The sequence below is a fragment of the Pteropus medius genome, unplaced genomic scaffold (genome assembly GCF_902729225.1).
Source record: "Pteropus medius unplaced genomic scaffold, Ma_sr-lr_union100, whole genome shotgun sequence".
Taxonomy (NCBI): domain Eukaryota; kingdom Metazoa; phylum Chordata; class Mammalia; order Chiroptera; family Pteropodidae; genus Pteropus; species Pteropus medius.
Genome location: NW_024356333.1, coordinates 3,566,766 through 3,581,226, shown reverse-complemented (window position 1 = coordinate 3,581,226; position 14,461 = coordinate 3,566,766). Strand labels below are relative to the sequence as shown.

Genomic DNA, 14,461 nt, shown 5'->3' with positions numbered 1-14,461 from the left:
TGGAAGTTTCATGAATCTCTACAGTTGATAAAACTTTTATACACCCTCCCCTCCAAAAATAGAAAAGGTAGTTAAATCAGAATAAAGTATATATTTTAGTTATTAATATTATACCAATATCAAATTTCTGTCTTTAATGATTGTACTTTGATTATGTAAAATGTTATCAGTGAAGGAGGCAGGGGAAAGATACACAGGAACTCTATACTATTTTTGCAACTACTACATGATTTTAAATTTTTTCAAAACTTTAAAGGCAAAAAATGTCAAACTTATGGATGCTTATGTAATTTAATGTCCCTTTTCTCTCATTTGGTGTGTGTACATTACACGTATATATCTCACATAGCTCAATGCATGTACTTATTTGACATCATCAGTTAGTATGGCTAGAAAGCCTATATGTATTTACACTGTTTGGATATTCTTGATGAATATGAAATTAAACATGGATGCAGACCAGGGTTGTACATAAAAGCTTTATAACACAGAGGTGTTTATGTGAAACAAGTAAATAGGTCATTTCTGAGTAGGAAGAAATGGCAGTAGAATACTAATATTATAACTATATAAGATGACTGGAGCCCAAATTCTGATTTTATTTTGGCTTTTTAAAGTAACAAAATATTACCGAATGTAAATTGGTCTGAAGACCACATACTGAAAACCACAAAGGCTTACTTCATTTATTTAATCTCTTGATAAGACATAAAGTGGTTTAGATTTTTCTTTGTATAATATGTACACATATATACTTGAAGAAAAATATTTTCTTCTCACAATAATGGTTAAATATGGAAATTAATATATACTTTCAAGTAATATTTGGTTATTATTACAATGTCTACTTTCCATTAGAGATTAAATTTTACTTTCATTTTATTTCCATCCAGGATGCTGTCATGCTAAGAATCTTTTCTCTAGATAATTCAGTAGGAGATTTCTCAAAGACAAGTTGAGTAAAATAGACCTGAACAGAACCATCTTATTCAAAAAGTAATCTAATAGCTCCGAAGGTTTGTTTTTTCCCACTTACTCCAAAGGGCATTTTTCAAAATAAGCGCTCTATTTTTTTTTGATTCCCTAGAATCTCTGGCTATGTATAATTTTGTAACAAAACCTATTGCTTATTAGCTTTGTTGCAGTGATAGAAAAACAATTCATAAAATTAGTGCAAATCTTTATCTTTCATACCTGAATGCTGTGGGGAGGAAAAGAAAAACTTGTTCTGGATAGTATTTTGCTATGTGCCCTAAATTCTACATGTTCCCCTTTCCCCAGTCCTCTTGAGAAAAATGTGTCCCCCCTGGGCCAGAAGTAAGCAGAACTTCTTGGAAGATGTTTTCCAAAGCATGTGCTTGGAACAGCCTGTCTTCCCTAAAAGATCTGCGGGTCCTTGGGTACAGAAGTTTGAGAAGCATTCACTGTCACATTGAGCTCCTTGGGGTACATACTATGTCTCATTCCTCTCTTTATCCTCAAGCTGAATTCAGGGCCACCCACAGACAGCATGCCCAGGGATACTTTGGCCCACCCTTCCATTGTCCCATCCACCCATCCATCCTTTTCGAGGAAGAAGCCAAAATGGCAGCCTTAAACTGGTGGAAAGAGGTCAATTTTGGGAGACTTCAGACAGCTGTGGGTCTGAATTCTGACTCTGCCTCTTATTAGCTGTGTGATCACCTCTCTGAACCTTAGTTTTTTTTTTAAATTTTGAATGAGTATAAAAGGACGAAGATGACCAGCCTAGGCAGAATGGTGAGGGAGATGGAGGTGTCTGCTCCAGTCCAGAAGTCTGATTTAAATTTAGAAAGCAGGAAGGAGCTGAGGCCACAGGAAGGAGTCCCTGGGCCTCTTGGATGAGAAGGGACCATGTTGAGCTGTAGAAAAAGGTGAGTTTCGGGAGACTTCAGACAGGTGGGCCAAAGCATCCCTGGTCACGCTGTCTGTGGGTGGCCCTGAATTCAGCATGAGGATACAGAGAAGAATGAGGCATAGTTTGTACCCCAAGGAGCTCAGTGTGACAGTGAGTGCTTCTCAAACTTCTGTACCCAAGGACCCACAGATGACTGAACATTCCCTACAGAGCCCCAAGGTGCTGGGAAGCCTGTGCATTTGCCGCAAGTGCGAAATTTCTCAGAAGTCTGCACTTTTAGCTCACAATGCGCGTGAATTGAGTGTGTTATGCTAGAGCTCCCATATGTACACAAATATGCATATATGTGTACATGGTGGTTTAGAAATTCAAGTGGTGGTCATCTATTTGAAATTTAAATTATTCGATTCAGAAAGCAAATAAAATTTCATATGTGCAGGGGAATAATAGGCTCTAAAATAAGCATCACATTGCATGAGAAATGGAACATCTTTTGTTATAAAGAAAGCATTAAAAATGGAAACTGCACTATGGATTTTCTGTAAATCAAGAGCTATAACTGGCTACTTGTCTCAGGTCGTATCTAAAAAGAACCCTATGTTGTGTATGCATGATGCCAATATAACAAACATGTTTGTTCAGCTAAGTCAATTCTGTTAATTTGTTGAAAAGAATCTGTTAAGTGAATCATTTAGCATCTTATAAACAAAAAAGAGGGTGATAATTGTACAATTTATTCTTTTCAATTTATTGAGTTGGCAACATGTGAGAAAAGGCAACCCTTGTCTCAAGGGGTGAGATTTTAATTTAGAAAAATCCCTCTTTGGGTAGCATATAAAGTAAATTGAAGAAGAAAGAGATTGGATGCAGGGAGAATATTCAGAGAGCTGTCAGGGGAGAAGGACAGTTTGAAAGACTATGGTGTCCACGTGAGTAGAAAAGCCAGTACTGGAGGGATAGGTCCACCAGCGCCCAGTGCATTGTGAATGTGAATAAGGAAGGAGAAAAGTTACAGATGTGACAGAAGCTTCTGGGTTGGAGGATTAGGAGGACAGCAGTATCAGCAAACAGTATGGGAAAAATAGAAAGTGGGTCAATTTTTGGTAGAACAAAAAGATTTTGTTTTTTAATTTGAAACACCATCCAGCTATCCAAATAAAGATGTCTGTAAGACAGTTAAAATCCTGACCTAGATCTCAAAATCTAAGTTAGGACTGGAGATAGGGATATGGAAATCGGTCCTCATTATTTAGATTAGAATCGGACCTTCTACAAGAGGACTGAAAGGAAGAAGTCAGAGACGTGCGAATAGGTGTTCTCCCTGTCCCAGAATCAAAACGAGATCACAGTCTCAAAGAGATACTATAAGGAAACCAAGTGCTCCAGAGGGGTCGCAGAGGGTCACTTTATTAGCATAGAAAACTAATTATAGAATAAGGAAAAAGTGAGTGATGAGACTTAAACCCTTGGAAGAAGACTAGATATAAATCTGCCTCTTCCAGAAGTTTGGGAGGTCAGTAAAGGAGGATGTGGTATTGTAATTAAAAAATTGAGTAGGGTTAAAAGAAGCTGGCTCTCTTGTTTGTTTTGTTTTTGTTTGTTTTGCTTTTGCTTTTCTTGATTTTTTTTTTTCTTTTAAATCAGATCTCTTTATCTCGTTAAGAGTATTGAGGCAAGGACAGTTTTTAGGAAAAGAATAATAACACAAGGGCCCCATGGAAATAGGACTGATGGAGTTCAATGAAAAGAAGGAAGAAAATAGTCTGAGTAGGACTTGCCTTTGATGGGCTGTAGAAGGAAATCAGGCGAGCAGAGCTGTGGATGTACCCCACTTTGTTTACCCATCTGTCAGTTGATGGATATTTGGGAGATTTCTACTTTGGCGTGATTATAAATAAAGCTTCAGACTTTTATGAGAAGAGAGATTTCCCTTTTTCTTGATTAGTGGGATTGCTGGGTAGATTTAAGAAGCTGCCAAACCGTTTTCTAAACTGGCTGTACTATTTTGCTTTTCTACTAGCAGTGTCCAGCATTTCATTAACACTTGGTTTTATCAGAGGTTTTTTGTTGTTGTTGTTATTTTTATTAATGAGCATTGTATTCACATCAATTCCCCTTGCCCCGTAAAACCCAAGATGATGCAAACTGGTCCATGAGACATGCAGGAGATTTGGAAAACAGTTTAAGAAACCTAAGCTTCAGAAACCTCATTCTTTTATAATAAGTTGCAAGCAAAGCCACCTGAATTTTGCCCCAGAGGAGATATTGTTGATACTGTACTGGACTGGAAACAAACTGCCCTCTTCTCCCAGCTGTTCGTTATAGGACCATCCTTATAAAGACAGTACTGAACAAAAGCTCCGCTCTCAAAACGTGCAGGCATATAGCAGCCCATGAGGAACTCTCTTCCACCAGTGGGGAGACAATTGAATTGTCATTTTACTTTCTTGATAAACCTTTTTAATGATTTATATTGCTTCTTAAGTCATTTTTTTAAGGATATATTTTTGTGGTATATTGACCATTTCACTTTCATTTTAAAATTTTTGGCTTAAGGCTTGTTCATAGCATTCTCTTATTTTTATTTTTAATTTATTTATAGTTATATCCTTCATTTCTAACATTGATCATTTTTCTTTCTCTTTTTTGGGGGGGAAGGGGGCGGAGATTAATCTCACCAGAGATTTTCTAGTTTTATTTATTTGATAGAGAATCATCTTTTGGCTCTCTTGATCTTTGTGTTTTATTTTCACTCTTATCTTTCTAATTATTTTCTTATGTATTCTATATTCTTTGAATATTCTGTGCTTTCTTATTCTAACTTCTGAAATTTTATGCTTAGATCATTAATTTTCACCTTTTATTTCCTACTATAAATAATAAAGTCTAATTTCCCTTTAAATACCACTTTAGCTGCATACCACAAATTTTAATATCAAACTCTTTTTATGATTAATTTGGTCTCAGTATTTGGTAACAATCATATGATTTCGTTTCTTGACCACAATGATGTGTTTGTCCCTGTGTGTCTCGAATGCTTGAGTTTATTCAAGTTTACACAGCTATTTGGTGGCAGAATTAAGATTAAAATTATATTATTTTGATACCTTATATTTTATTACTATTTAATCAGTGTAGTTTAATTGCATTGTCTTCTGAGAATGCAGTCTGTGTGGTCCAGTTTTTAGATTCTACTCTGACTTGTTCAAGCCTAAAATATGTAATTCTCATATATTTTTTAATCCATCCTTTGAAAAATATTTGGTGCATGGTTTTAAAAATCCATAACATTATTTATGAATTACATTGTCTAAATATAACCTTAAATATATCTGTAAGTGAAAGATATATGCTTAAATCTTCCATAATTTGGTGATATTATTAATACTTATTAAAATTTATTAATAGGAATGATTATTGAAAATATATTCTATATGCAGTTATTTAAAAATAATAGAAACTATAGAAGATATTTCCTTTTACTCATTTCTTGTTAAGGTAGTAGCTGTAAGAGAAGATGAAGCATTTTTATAACATAAGAGCAGAATGTGTGGGCTCAGAAAAGACTCAGAGTTTACTTAAACCATTCAGAGACAAAAAAAAAAAAAAAAAAAACGTATGCAAACTAAACCTAATATAAATGAACCATTTCTTATACACCTATAACAGAGTACAGAATCTTATAATATTTTAAGATTTTTGGCCAAGTTGAGAAATAGCACTGATTGACATCATTTGTGGTCAGCCTGTCTGCTGTGATTTCTACAAAATACATCTTTGCATCTTGACTCTTGTACACATTACTTTTACTAGCTAAGTGTACCTCGGCTTCTTTGAAAATAGCCATTAGTCCAGTGAACAGAAATATAAGCTGTGGATCTTTGTTCTTAGAGCAAATTAAAATTCTGTCATTAAATAATTTGTTTCTGTTTTGTTTTCCCCATTCAATATAAAATTGCTAAATTTATCAGGTGGTTACTGTACTCATATCAGATAATGCTATCTGATCAACTACCTCAGACAGTTTTAATTGAAAATTTTTTTAAATTATAGATATTTTCTTTAGGCATAGCCATTATCTACAAATATATGTGAATCAGAAAAGAAAGCTACATATGAAACAGTTAACAATTTGGGGCAAATTACATGGACGTCGAAACCCTATGTTAAATATTTCATTAATCCTATTATGTATTTTGGTTATTGTTAAATAAAAATATTTTCACATCTAAATATTATTAACTTTATTATTCTCATGAGAAGATAGAGTAAGAATAATCAGAGTATCTTGCAAATAAGTTTTATATCTGCTTGATTTTTGCTTTAATTTTCTATATCTACTTAAGTACAAGAGAGAATGATTTGCATGAGCTGACAAAAAGAGAATTCTGTTATTAGCGATTAGCATATTTTAAAGTACATTTTAAAATTGCATGTTTATGTCTTACAAAAATATTAATTTTATAGTATAATACTGTAATGAATCTTTCAAATTAGGTGACACCTTTGCTTGACAGAACAAGTAACTTTAAGTACTCTGTGATCATAGTAAGATTTTTAATAGCATGCTCTAGTAAAGAATTTGGATTTTATTTAGTACGAAATAGAGATTTCCTGAAACTTTTGATTTAGAGACTTTGACATAACCAATACCATATTTTGTATTGGAAAGGAATAAGGTTGAAAGCTAGGGGGAAATGGGAAACTATACAATATCTCAGGTTTGAAATAATTAAGAAGTTCTAAACCCTGGAATAGATATAGAAATGAAAAGAAAATTAATATAGATAAGGAAATGTAATTAGGATGTGATAATGAAAAGCAGAGGGGAAAGTGAGGTTAATAGAGCCAAAGATTTTAGGAAAGTTAGGATATTAGAAAATTAGAAGAATTCTGGACATATTTTCAACTGGGCATTTGGAAATAAAATTGTTAAAAGGTAATAATAATAAGGAGTTTGTGCACATATATGTACCAGTCAGTATTCTGATCAGAAGCAGATGGTACATTCTAGAGTGTTTACCTAAACAGAATTGAGTGACGGGACAATTAACAGAAGTGTGGCCAGGTTTAAGGGAACAAACAAGGGACGATGACTCACTCCTGAACTAGAAACACAGGAAAGCTATTGTCATTCCTAGGGCTTACTGAACAAAAAGAAAAAACAGTATTTTCAAAAACCAGTGAAAGTTGGAGCCCCTAAAGACAAGCCTTCTGAGAGGGTCTGGCCATCTCTTGGTGTGCCCCGTTAGCAGAATATAATCAGGTGCCAGAGGGCAAGGGAGCTGGAGTAATCCAATCAGTAAAAGTAGTGCCATCATTACTCTTGCTTCTAGGAAGTCAGAAAACTAACTCAGGGTAGTGGAGGAGACAGTAAATAACAGCAAAATATCCTCATAGGACTTCAGACTAGGGCAAGAAAGTGGATGATCTCACTCGTGAAAAGTTAGGGTGAACAACATGATCTTTAATAATCCACAGAAAAATTAAGACTATCTAATGAAGAGGATGGAAAAGTAATCTGAGATCAAACAAAATGTCCAAAATAGAAATGCCCTTGAATAAGAGAGATTCAAGGAAATGGAAAAATCAGATAACCAAGAAAAAGTTTACTGGGTCATCATCAGCGACCTTTCTGATTTCTATTTCAAAAGGAAATACAGCAGGAGGCAAATTGCTGAAGCTTAAAGACAGCATAGAGAAAGAGGAAAATGAGACATTTATTTGAGACATTTTGCAGAGGAAGGAAGTAGAAAACTAGAAATTGTAAAAATGGAGGAATATAAGATTTTTTTTTCAATGAAAGATGAGATTCAAACATATTAGAAAAAATTAGCTTCTGTACATCCCAGAAGTATCCTTATTTGGGCTCTTTTCTGTATTACAGAGAAACGTTACTGGGTGTTAACCTTACTGTAGAATATAAAAATGGCAGGAAGCATAAGTATATTAAATTGAGAAAGAATAAACTCAGTATTAATGTTCAAAGCAGAGAATAGATTTAGTGCCAAACTTACTGCTATCTCATGGTATGAAGCTATGCAAGTGAAAAATTTCATGTTTTGAAAAGACACAAAAGATGGTAATTTACTTTGCTATTATTAATCCTCATCCTAAATAAAACTTGATTATTCTGTTGATCTTATGCATGTGAAAGCATTTGATTACACATGTAGAAAGAGATATACTCTGGGTACTTTCCAAGGAGTATATCCACAAACTTAACTGCCATTGAACTTATACAATTCTTAAGAAAAGCAGTGATTATGGAAGATGACCTGAAGGCGGTGCAATTCCTCCATTCCTCTGTACACACTAAACTATTTCTAGCTTAAGCCAGTCAGCAGAGAACTGAATACCTGCACTGAAATTTTGGTTACCATTGTAAAATTGTGTATACTGAATTATGTTTGGGCATTTTTCCATAAGGAAACCCCCTGTGAGGTTTGTCTCTATCTTCTTATACAGATGTTGTTGAATACTTTGTTTATTGTGTAGCATGGTTCCTTTTACATAAGGACTCATTTGAGAAATTCCTTTCTGGGCTCAGTACCAGGAGTCTTATGCTTTTTCAAGCAACTGGTTAGATTTCATTTTTACAGATATAATGAATGTTGCAACTTATTGTGTTTCCATCTGTGTTGTATGCCAGGAATCTCAAAGCCAAAGTTATGGATGTGACCCCACAAAAACATATTTTGTGATTTATTTTTATTGAGGTAGTATATGGATAAATATTTTTAATCAAATAGTACAGATAGGATTTATTTTAAAAGCAAAAATTGTCTTCTCATTATCTCATCCCAGGTTCCATTCTCCCTATATGGTGCAGTTTGATCACTTATCAACTTTGAAATTATCTCTTGACTACTGACTTCTTGATAGATCAGTTTGTAGTTAGCTAACTTACTTTTCCCCATACTTGTACAGTTTTTAGAAATTACATATTTTTAATTGTCTCTTTGTTAATTATGTTACTTCTAATAATATACTTAGAAGTAAGTGTTCTGTTATGTCAAGCCTTAGTAATATCTTTTGACTTTTTACTTGAAGGACATGGATATTATTCACCGTACCCTTCCTTATACATTCTCTCAAACATTTCCATCTCCAAACTTCTGTCAGGAATGTTGGACTTCAACATTGTTAAGCTTGATAACAATGCCTTTGGTCTTCTGACTTTGTCCATGTATTTATTTTAAATATTGAAAAAAAGACAATTGTTAAAGTATCCAACAACATCTCTGAAGATAGAGACGAATCCCATAGGGAGGTTTCCTTCAGTGTAGACCGTGGAAAAATGCCAAAACACAATTCAGTAAATGCAATTTTACAACGGTAACCAAAATTTCAATGCAGGTATTCAGCTCTCTGCTGACTGGCTTTATCTAGAAATAGTTTAGCATTTATCTAATTTATTTTCATCCTTTCTTATGGCTTGGCATGTAGGATAAAGAAAATATTTAGGAAAGTTTGGAGATAAAAATAATATGGATTCATAAAATAATGAAGTTATATAGAATATATAACAGATATTGCATTAAACCACGGGAAAGAAGGGGAGGAGGGGGTGTGGGGGAAGGAGGCATCCAAGAACATTGTACCTGAAACTAGATTGAGGAATAAAGTGTGGGAGGCAATAAAGGCATCAAAAAGATGGAATCCACCTTCTGCATAGACTGAGAACAGATGAGCACAAAGGATAAAAATTATGGAACACCATCATCGTGTGATCCCCATAAGAAATGAAGAAACAGAAAGATAACTAGACTTTTAAAATGTTGTACCTTATTGTTTTGCTAAGTCAGAGTATTTTTCTTATGTTATAATTCTTAATAATTAATGATTCTTCTAGTAAAATATTTCGAAAATCTGTAGATAACTTAGGCACAATGTAGAAGATAAGATATATTTAACTGAGTCAAGAGCAGAAATATCCAGAGAGAGTATTCCTGCTCATACGTAGATGGACTCTTTTGGCATTTGTCCCACAACTTGTTTGCCATGGTTTGTCCCTCCAAAAAGAGTATGTTTTTAGCAGAGTTCAAGTGAATTACATGTGAACATCTGAGGTTTGATGGGCATGTGGTGTGTGCATGTGTGTTATTTTCACATTGCTCCTAGTATTTCTCCTCTGATTTTTATGTTATTTTTGCATGATCTGATTCTTGTGTGATTTTCTTCCCCATGATCTCTGTAATTCTTATACATTTTATATACTTATAATGACATCCCCATACCACTGGGAATACTTTATTAGTCTAGTGTTTCTTGAATCAGAGTAGCATGCTCAATTTTTTTCCCTGTACGACATTTGAGTCAAACATATGTCTTATTAACTATAAATGGTTACTGAACTGGTTTTTGTACATCCAAGAATAACAAGAGCTATGGAATGTAAACATATGGGGATGCACATTTTTATTCATTCATTTACTCAGGCAGTCAATGGATACTTAGTGGACACCAACCACTGTGCTAGGGATGTCATATAGTGGTGGACCAAAGTTTTTATCACAAACCTCGAAGCTGATTTACCTACTTCTGAAATAGTCATTAGGTAGGTAATCAAAAACATAATGCAGTAATTACGACTGAGTGAAGAAAATGAAAAGTTAGGATGCTACAAGGTGCCCTTACAGAGTGGCAGGGGTTGAGAAGTGAGGGTCAGCAGACGTCCTACTGTCAGGAAGCTCTGTCTGAGCTGAGTCCTCAGAATGTGTGTGTATAGCCAGATGACAATGGTGACAACGGAGTCCAGGTGAAGAGGCCATAGCAGGAGTGTAACAGGTGTAGGGTGTTATGAAGGTACTTGTTTTCTTTCTACCTCAGCAGAGAATGTACGGAAGCCTGGAGACTCACTCACATCAGGGCTGCAAAATGAAAAATCTATTTCTACATTTTGACAAATTATTAGCATGGGGAAAATAAAACTTAAAATCCAGCCAGAAATAAAATTTCACTTTCAGAAACATATAGTGATCACAGGTTTATGACATCAGCTTAAGGAATAATCAATATGTGTTTCTGTTGCAGCCAAGACCTTTTATATTTTAAGAAAATAAGATCTCACTTTAGGAAGTATTCATGTATTGTTTTTTCCCTCATCTAATTTCCTATGTGCAAAACTTGTCAGTTGCACTAAAACTTCACCTAGGCTTGCTTATGCAATAGCAGAGAGTTGTAGGCACATTTTTCATTCTTAAACCAAACTTTTGCACCAAGATATACAATCTCATTCATTTGCTGCAGGGGCTTGTGTGCCCTAATTTTAGGTTTTTTGAAATGTGAGATTTTAGCTGACTAAATATATTTATTCTATTCATAAAATAATTCATAAATTATACTTCAGACCCCATAATAGTGAATTCGAGGGAAAAATTTTAGTTTAGGCATCACACACAGCATACTTTTAAATCCCTGTATATTTTCCTTTAGTCCGATAAATTGTACGCTTCAAGGAATGACAAAATGCTTTTCTAAAGTATATTGGTTTTTAAATGCCAAATGACTGAACAGTTTTCTGATGATTTCAGACTTTTGCATCCTATCTGAATCAAGTGGAGGATATATTAATTTGAAAGATTCTCTTAGATTAGGGGCTGGCAAACTGGAGCCCATGGGCCCACTCAAGTCCCTGTCTGTTCTTTTAAAATCTGTGAGCTAAGATGATTTTTACATTTTTCAAGTGTTGTTCCAAAAAAGTAGTAATAACAAGGAAGAAAAAGAAAGAGGGCATGGGACTGAGGTATGTGCTCTGAAATTATTTACTGTTTGGTACATTACAGAAAAAAATTTGCCTCTCCCTCCAAAACCATCTGAACTGTTATTTGAGCTAGAAGAAATATCTAGTGCACATGGTGGGGAATTTTCAGTTGTTAAAATTTCAATGATGTTTAGATTATTCTAAAATTATCCTTCTGAATGACTCACAATATGTAAAAAAAAGCTCTAACTCTTTGCTGTATATTTACAATTTATAGGACAGTAACTCTAAATTAGCACCATAGGTTTAACATATTTCTGTTAGCTTTACTAAGCATAAAGCTTTGCAAGTTACATAAATGTCATGTTAGTTAAAAAAAAAAACTATACTTCTAAGCATATGTACGTACACATCACAGCCAGTAAAGGAGATTTAATAGCAATGACATATAATTCACAAGCTTCTGTAAATTGATTTTTCAGGCTTACAGTAATGAATTTGGTGTTTTTATATACCCAAAAAGCATATATTGTTGTGTGACATTTGTCTTAATGAAGATTGAATTTTAAAGGATATTGTTCTATTCAAGAAAGATTCAAATTTATTTTACTCCTTCAATTTTGATGTCGATTTCCAAATCATAAATGTTTTTGCAAAACTCAGCTCTCTGTCTTACCTGGATTTTTTTACATCTGTGTAACAAGGTACAAATGAATGTAAAAGTCAAATTATGTAAAAAAAAAAAAAGGTCCTTTTCAAGGCCTGTGGCATTGTAGTCATTACTACTAAAATGATATATGCACTGTAGCAGACCAGTATTTCTTTCCTATTAGTAAGCAACGTCATGTATACTTTTAATTACTTGTGTAAAACCTGCAGAGGAGCTTTTGCTAATGACCACAATAGGAGCATGTTTTGGAAAATGTGAGAAAGGAAAATACGAATTTTTGTCAAAATTCATGAAAATAAAAATGAAGAGAGAAGTATGCAGACAAAATATGCTAATAAATAGGCCAGAGATTTAATGTATGTCCAAAATGTGGTATGATAAAAATTACCTATCAGACTTTAAATTTGATATTCAAGCGTGCAGTATCAAACATCAAAGTAGAAAAACCTTTATTCCCAGCTGAAAATTTGATTTCCAAAGGTCAGGATGGGAGTGGGTGGGCTCCCAGCTTTGCCCTGGTTTGCCCTTATTAGCTATTCAGCATCAGCAATTCCTTTCACTTTCCGATGCTGAGGTTCCTGATTTGGGGCGGCGGGGGCGGTGGGGTGGTGGGGGACAGCATGCCTGCAAAACAAGGTTTTCTGTGGGGCACAAACAATACAGTGTGTACTAGAATGTTTAAATAATAAAATGATATATAAATATTAGATGTTGTCTTTGTTAAATCTATGTCTACACCTTCTTCTATGTTCCTTAACTTTTCCAAAAATTACTATGTAAAAGATATCTCACATATATTTGTGCCTTTATATTCAAGACAGGATCAGGAACGCCTACACCATTCTTTGGAAATGTTTTAAACTTCAATTAGGATAATCTTTCAAATCTCTATGCTTGGAAATGAAAAGTGCAAATAGCAATCTACTGATGCTGTGAATGCTGACAAAAATACCCTATGCCATGCATTTGTGCATAAATGATAGATGTACCCTCTCCGCAAAGCTAACCTTGAATAAAATACTGTCCTCCTCAACATCTCAGATTTTCTATGTTGCCTTTTAATTTAATGGTGAAATCTAAAATGCAATATATCTAAATCTTCACTAATTAACTTTCCCTTCAAATACTTCTATGTTGGTTGATATTCTTTCAGTCACATTAAAAAAAAGGAAACAGGTTCAATCATGAAAACGCCCAGAGATTTTCTTGAGCAAGCTTTGGATTTAGATGCCTCACGATGTCCTCACGCTTGTGCCTACTTTGTCTTTCTCTGACATCCATTCCTTCATGATAGCGAAGCTGCCAACCTGAGCTTAGTGCCAAGAGCCCCTCCTTTCCCAGAATAAATGACTGTAGTTGAGTCTCACTGAGTTAAGTGCCCACCCCTGGTTCTAGACAGTGGCTTCTACTTCTTGAATCAGGTGATTGAATGGAGAATGGGTGAACTTTTAGAGAAAATCCAGATGCTGTTACTTAAAAAGAAGAGGTTGCTGAGGGAAGAGCTGTTTTCCCCAGTTCCCCTCCCCTTTCTGTCACCAGTGCCTGTGTGTTCTTACCTTGGAATAGGTTGATTTATATCTTTTCTCTTTCTCCCTTCTCTCAAAATGTTATTAAGTCTTCTTTCAAAACACCATCTCTCTTGTATTTTCTCATTTTCCACACAGTCCACATCGGCATCGACTCTCGATTCCTTGCACTAGTCTTCCTGCGCCTGGTTTGACCTCTGCCACCCAGGATCTCCTGACTGTGGCTCTCTTACTCTGTCATTTCTTTTTAAAAAAAAATGCATAACACAGTCAATTGTTCTTTTTACCTAACTGATGTCGAAAGCTGTCAGACTTCAACTGAGATATTAGAGATATTTTTAAAAGCAAGAAGTATGGTCGGATTCCATGAAAAATGGTTTATTGTATAATTAAAATATTAGAACTCATAACTTAAATGTTTATTGCATACTACATCGGGTGCCATATAGTATTTCATTCTTTTAAGAGTATATCTACACACAGAAAAGGACCCATGGAAACTTTGGCCTGGTTTCCATTTAAAACTGGACTTGTTTTCATATTAAAGGATATATAGAAGCTCTTTTCAAATTGTTTATGGTGTGGAGAATATAAAATCCTGCCATTGGATAAGAAAATTTAAGTTTATTTTATGACATAGAGAACACGGTTCTTTCCAAGGTATTTTCCCCCTAAGTTTTCAT

General features: G+C 34.5%; 1 protein-coding gene across 1 annotated transcript in view; it reads left to right on the top strand.

The window, feature by feature from the left end:
- Nucleotides 1–14,461, top strand: part of CNTNAP2 (contactin associated protein 2) — a 1,613,390-nt gene that overhangs the window by 680,523 nt on the left and 918,406 nt on the right. The window lies entirely within an intron of this gene.